Below are 7,141 nucleotides of genomic sequence, written 5' to 3' on the forward strand. Positions count from 1 at the left end.
CCAATTATTAGAATGGGCTTCAAATGCTCATCAGATAAATTTGCTCGATATTTGGACTTGACATACTTCATTTTTGAAAATGTTTGTTCACACAGGTATGTTGTACCAAAAACTGATACAAATCCACAAGCAAATCGCTTCAAATTTGAAAACTGTTCAGGCTGCAAAGATTTATAAAATTGGATCAGATTTCCTTCTTTATACTTGTCTTTCAGCATGTCATCTGATTGGAGATCAATAATTTCCATTTGAAACTGACTTGGGAGTGTTTCAACATTGCAGCCAAATGGATTTTGAAGCAGCTTTATTTCATCTGTGTTTCCATCAAGAGCAGAAAATCGTTCCTGAAATTGTTTTTGCGAGTCCTTAATGATTTCTGTTGCAAATGAAGAAGGAAATTCTGCTTCACTTTCTTCGTGAGATTTTTCACAACATGGAAAATGAACCAAGTTATGAACTTTCAGCTGTCCTTGAAATAGCATCAGTTTTGCCCTGAATGCCTTGACATGCGCGAATAGATCACACATCAAATTTGTTTCACCTTGCAACTTCAGATTCAATTGATTCATATGGCCTGTCACGTCTGCAAAAAATGCCAATTTCCAAAGCCAGTGTTTGATAAAAGTGGTTTGGGTCGATTCTTCTCTGTGAGAAAGGAATCAATTTCCTCTCTGAGCTGAAAGAACCGTGATAGAACCTTTCCACAACTAAGCCATCGAACTGCTGTATAATAAGGCAAGTCACCGAACTCAGAATCAGTTTCTTGCAGAAAATCACGAAACTGGCGATGATTAAGCCCGTGAGATCGAATGAAATTCACTGTTGAAACAACAGGTTTCAGAACGCAAGACATATCCACATATTTTCCGCACGATGCTTGTTGATGGATAATGCAATGCAGAAACATGGGCTTTGAGAATCCATCAACCTCACAAGCTTTTGTGATTTGTCCAACCAAACCTTTCTTCACCCCAGACATGTTCTTTCCTCCATCAATTGTCACGCATTGCAGTTTATTCCACTCCAGGTTATATTCTAACACAGTTTTTTGTAATTCTTTGAAGATGTCTTCTCCAGTTACTGTGCTGTGTATGCTATGCACTGATGCTAATTCTTGTGTCACATTAAATTCACTGTCGACGCCACGGATGAATACTAGGAGTTGTGATGTGTCACACACATCAGTCGATTCATCAAGTGTGAGAGAATACAACTGAAAATTTCTTGCTTTGTCTGTAATTTGATGAAATATATTGCTTCCTATATCCTCAATTCTACGAGCAACAGTATTTGGCGCAAGACTGATGATTTTGAACAGATTTGCTTTTTCTGGGCATAACTCTTCCACTGCTTCCATTATACACTCTTTGATGAGATCTCCATCGGTGAATGGCTTTCCTCTTTTAGCCAACACATAAGCTAGTTTGTAACTGGCCCTGGTTAAAGCTTCATTTTCAGTTATCTTCTGCGTAAAAAAAGCTTGTTGGGAAAGCAACCTGCGTTGCATTGATTCAAAGTTTTCCGAACGCTGTGTTCCTGTGAATTGGGAATAATTTAGTTCATGTTTGGTCCCATAGTGCCGACGTACATTGTACTCCTTCAAAACTGCAACAGTTTTGTTGCATATGACACACAAGGTTTTATCACCTGCTTGTACAAAGAAGTACTTTACACCCCATTCTTCATTAAACAGGCGGCACTCACTGTCCACTTTTCTTTTTTCCTTCCATAACTGAATTGGTCTGAATTGCCGCCATCATTGTCATTGTTCTCGCTCATTTCAGACAGATGGAGCTTACGGATTGGATAAAGCAGCTGTCACTCAGTCAATGCAGAGCGGCAGTTGGATAACAGATGTCTCAATTGCTGATTCGTTTAATGAACTGTCAGTCACAGGACGGCAGCTCTGATTGGACAATAGGCCGGTAAAGAGGGCGGGGATCCCATGGGTCCATCAGACACGGCGCAGAGCAGCAGCAAATGTCCGGCCTGTGGCTTCCGTCCCCACGTCTGGATCCTGAGTCAGCGGTGGGGTTCCGAACGCGGGAGTGTTTTCGGCAGCGGGAATCCCATCCCGCCCCACTGGCTGCGGGTCAGATGTAGCCTGCTGCGGGCTGAATGTGGCCCGCGGGCCATCGTTTGGAGACCCCTGGAATAGGTGATAGCAGATATGCCAAATGTCAAGATGTTCAGCATTCTCGATGTGAAATGCAGATTCTGGCAGATCCCATTAGATGAGGAACCCTCACAACTAACCTCGTTCATGTCTCCTGTAAGCCGATATTGTTTTCTTTGCTCTGTGGGTCTCCATCGACAGTGAGGCTTTCCAGTGGTGAATAGAGCAACTCTTTGCAGGCCAACCTTGCAAGATCATTGTTGATGATATCCTTGTTTTGGGGTCATACTACGCAAGAACATAATGCACATCTTTGTCTCGTCCTTGACAGATTCAGGACCATCCAATTAAAGCTTACCTTTGAAAATGCAGATTTGGGGTCAACCAGGTTCCTTGCTTGAGCCATTTACTCACAGCCAATGGTGTAAAGCCCAATCCAGATGCGACAATGGTTATATGACAGATGGCCATTCCTGTGAACATGCATGCTTTGCACTTTCTTGGTATGACAAATTATCTTTCTAGTTTATCCCATCTTATAGTGAGATCACTGGACCTCATCTTCAACTCCTCCACCAGTTCATTGAATGGTGCTGGCAAAAACACCAACACCACACAGCAGCCTTCAACAAGTGCTACACCAGTGCTACAATACTTCGATGTTTGAGCATCCGTACTCATAAGCAGATGCTCCCAGCCCGGACTTGGTGCAGTCTGCGACCAGACTGGCAGACAAATAACCTTTGTTTCAAGGGCCCTCGCTGACACGGAGACTCGTTACGCTCAGGTCGAAAAGGAACTCCTTGCTTTAAACTTATCCCTACGGTGCTGAAGGAGGCTATTCGGCCCATCGAGTCTGTATCGACCATAATCCCACCCAGCCCCTATCCCCACAGTCTTTGCCTGTCAGAAATTTCAAGACTCCATGTATGGCTGTCCTGCAACTGTTGATACAGTTCATCAGTCACTCATAACTATCTTTAATGAAGCCTCTCCACATTGCGTCTGCATAGCTGCAATGCACAATGCTAAAGTTCCAACGCTACAAATGTGGCAAGGAGCTGTACTTGGCTGATGCCCTCTGCAGAGCCACCTTACCCACCACAGAGCAGGTGGATCATGAGGAGGACTTAGACATTATGGCAACAGAGGAGCCGTCCTCGTCAAATTCAGAAACTCAAACACGCCTTACAGGCAGGCATCACGTAGGCAACTGCACGACGTCATCATGCTGGGCTGGCCAGTATCCTCAAGGAAGCTTCCCATGTGCTCTGCACATTCTTCATCATCAGAGTTGAACTAACCATAGAGGATGGACTAATATTGCGTGGCCAGTGATTCATCATCCCTACTGCCCTCAGAGTACCACACACAACTGAACCAAGGGCACCCTGGGTTGGAAGTAACCAGATACAGGGCCAAGGAATCACTGTACTGGCCCTCCATGTATGCAGATATGGAAAAGAAAATCTCCAGATGTGCACCATGCAATTCACTCAAACTGCATCAAGCAAAGGAACTGCTTGCTGCATTTGCACAAGGTCCCAGACCTCCCATGGTCATTCATGGAAGCTGACATCTTGGAGTGGAGTGGTGAACAACATTTAATCTATGTTGATTCATGTTCTGGGTTGCTTGAACTCGACTACCTGCCAGAAATGATGAGTAAAACAGTAATCATCAACTTTGAGACACTTCGCTACACACGGCATCCCACAGAGACTCATGACAGACAACACTTGCCAATTCGATGAGTTATGCACTACTTGCTACAGCTTAATCTGTGCCTCAGCATATATATGTAAATAGTTATGCATTATCAGTTTAATTGTACGTTACACAATGTTCTGCATCGTTTCCTATTGCGCACACACTGTTAAATCTCATGCCATCGGGTGTCCCAACTAAACGGGGACATTGTAGACTGAGTGGTCATATGAGAATGTGATGACACGTCTACAAAGGAGTCATGTGGTGGGAAAGCGAGAGTTCTCCCCGTGAGTGCAGCAAGTATATAGCTGTTGAACTCAGGAATAAACTGCCTTTGTTGGAAGTCCTTGTTGTCAGTGATTTAGGGAACCCACAGCTTTCATCAGAGACTTTATAGGTAGAATTAGAAGAAAATAACATTATTTACAAATGTAGTGAATGTTGGGTAGAGGCCCAATAGGAGAAATAAAGTGGCAGATTGTATAAATGCAGAAAATTGACAGTATGTAACAAAGGCAGAGAGATTAGGGTAAGCAGATTAACAGAAAGGCAGTGAATTTATTGTGTGTCTGGAGTACTTAACTGCAGCAATGTATCCTAAAACCCAACAAGGAGAGATTTCACATCAGATTTACTAATGAGTAATGAAATAAGATTTAATTAATAGCCGAAAGCTGCATCAACATTTTACGAGTCGTGATCTTATGACCAGTTTCAGCATAGCTTTTGGAAGGATTAATGTGAAACAGGGACAAAGATTCAAGATTTGGAAAAGGCTGATTTCAGTCCTTCCAAGGTGCACAAGAAAGGAAATAGGTCATGTTGAAAGTTGCAGAGAGGTTGACGAGGATAAGGGGGGATAGTGTACCAAGGCTTCTAGAGACCGTAGTTCGTAGTTTGCTAATCCCCCTGACACTAAGGGGAAATTTACTCTGGCCAATCAACCTAACCCGCACATCTTTGGATGGTGGGAGGAAACCGGAGCACCCGGAGGAAACCCACACAGACACGGGGAGAATGTGCAAACTCCACACAGAAGGTCACCCAAGCCGGAATTGAACCAGGTCCCTGGTGCTGTGAGGCAGCAGTGCTAACCACTGTGTCACCGTGCCGCCCCAATGTCCATGAACCTCTCAGGCTTGTTGGAAAGGTGGTGGGGCAGGGGAAAGGGGTTCAAGAATTGGGTTGCTAGTGGGAAAAGAGAAGCCAGTCCATTATCTTTGCTTTCAAGGTTGATCCTGGTCCCTCCACCCCGAAAGTTCTGGCAGAAGAGAATGAAACTGGATAGCTTTTGATGTCTACCTGAATGGCTGAAGTGAGTTGCTGGCCAGTTTGAACTTGAAGCAAAGATGGAGATTGAGGGAATAATCTGGATGGGAAAGAGTAAATGTTTTTCTGGGCACAAAGGTGGAGCTGAGGGAACGGTTGAGCAGATGAATTAATTTGATTTATTCTTGTCACACGTACAGGGGAAAGCAGTGAAAATTATTGTTTCTTGTGAGCTATACAGACAAAAACATACCATTTATAGAGTGCATAGGGGAGAAGGAGAGGAGAGGATGCAGAATGTAGTGTTACAGTCACAGGGTGAAGAGAAGTATCAGCTTAATATATAATAGGTCCATTCAGGAGACCGATGGCAGCAGGGAAGAAGCTGTTCTTGAGTTGGTTGATACACGTTCTCAGCCTTTTGTATCTTTTTCCCGACGAAAGGGGTGTTCCCGGGGTGCATAGGGTCCTTGATTATGCTGGTTGCTTTGCCGAGGCAGCGGGAAGTGTAGACAGAGTCAATGGATGGGAGGCTGGTTTGTGTGATAGACTGGGCTTCATTCACAACCCAAAGAAAAAAGAAAATTACAGCACAGGAACGGGCCCTTCGTCCCTCAAAGCCTGCATCAATCATGCTGCCTGACTACCCTTTGTACTTTCTTGCGGTCTTGGTCAGAGCAGGAGCCATACCAAGCTGTGATACAACCAGAAAGAATGCTTTCTATGGTACGTCTATAAAAACTGATGAGAGTCATAGCAGACATGCTGAATTTCCTTAGCTTCCTGACAAAGTAGGAAGCTGGTGGGCTTTCTTAACTATAGCGTCGGGGTGGAGGGACCAGGACAGGTTGTTAGTGATCTGAACACCTAGAAACTTGAAGCTCTCAACCAATTCCACTTCATCACCATTGATGTAGACAGGGTCATGTCCTCCACTACGTTTCCTGAAGTTGATGGCTGGGATTCTCCCAAAAAGTTCGAAGTGCCAAATTTGTGTGAAAACTGGAGTAAATCATGCTAGTTTTTTCAGTGGGAGTTTCGAAATGAATAACCGTAAGACATATGAGCAGAATTAGGCCACTCGGCCCATCGAGTCTGCTCCGCCATTCAATCATGGCTGATATTTTTCTCATCTCCATTCTCCTGCCTTTTCCCCATACCCCTGATTCCCTTATTAATCAAGAACCTATCTATCTCTGAATCTCCCACAGACTGTGCTCTCCAGAGTGCACTAGCCTGAATCTCGATTAAAAATCAGTGGGTGGGGCCTATTGCCGCTGGAGAGGCCGGCAGCATAGCGCAGAGCGGGCCACTGCGCACGCACCGATTTGTCAGTGTCGAGATCGGCGTGTGCACAGTGGCCCCTGTCTGCCAGCCTTCCGATTGCTGGCCAGCTCAATTGCTGGCCAGCCCCACGACCTCCGTTTCACTGGCTTACTGACCCACCCCCTGCCCCAAATAGCCCAATCGCTGGCCCCCCCTGAGCATGGCTGGGCCAGCCTCCCCACCGCCCCCCCCCAACGCCCACAGCCCGCCTTGATCACCCTCCCCTCAGCTCCAGTCAACCAGCACAGAGCTGACCTGACGTCACGGAAATCCGGTGTTGGGCGGCGCTATTGGGGTGGGACCCCCAGCACTGATCCCACGTATTGGGTATCACTTGAATATCCCAGCCTGCTGCGCTAAATAATTAGTGCAGTGGGATGGAAGAATTGCCCCCAATGACCATCTCCTTCGTTTTACTGACATTGAGGGAGAGATTATTGTCATCGCACCATTTCACCAGATTCTCTATCTCATTCCTGTACCCTGTCTCTTCATTGCTTGAGATCTGACCCACTACGGTGGTGTCATCAGCAGACTTGAAAATGGAGTTGGAGGGGAATTTGGCTGCACAGTCATAGGTGTATAAGGAGTATAGTAAGGGGCTGAGGACACAGCCTTGTGGGGCACCAGTGCTGAGGATAATTGTGGAGGAGGTGTCGTTACCTACCCTTACTGATTGTGGTTTATAGGTTAGGAAGTCAAGGATTGAGTTGCACAGGC

The sequence above is a fragment of the Mustelus asterias genome, chromosome 23, assembly GCF_964213995.1.
Source record: "Mustelus asterias chromosome 23, sMusAst1.hap1.1, whole genome shotgun sequence".
Classification (NCBI taxonomy): Eukaryota; Metazoa; Chordata; class Chondrichthyes; order Carcharhiniformes; family Triakidae; genus Mustelus; species Mustelus asterias.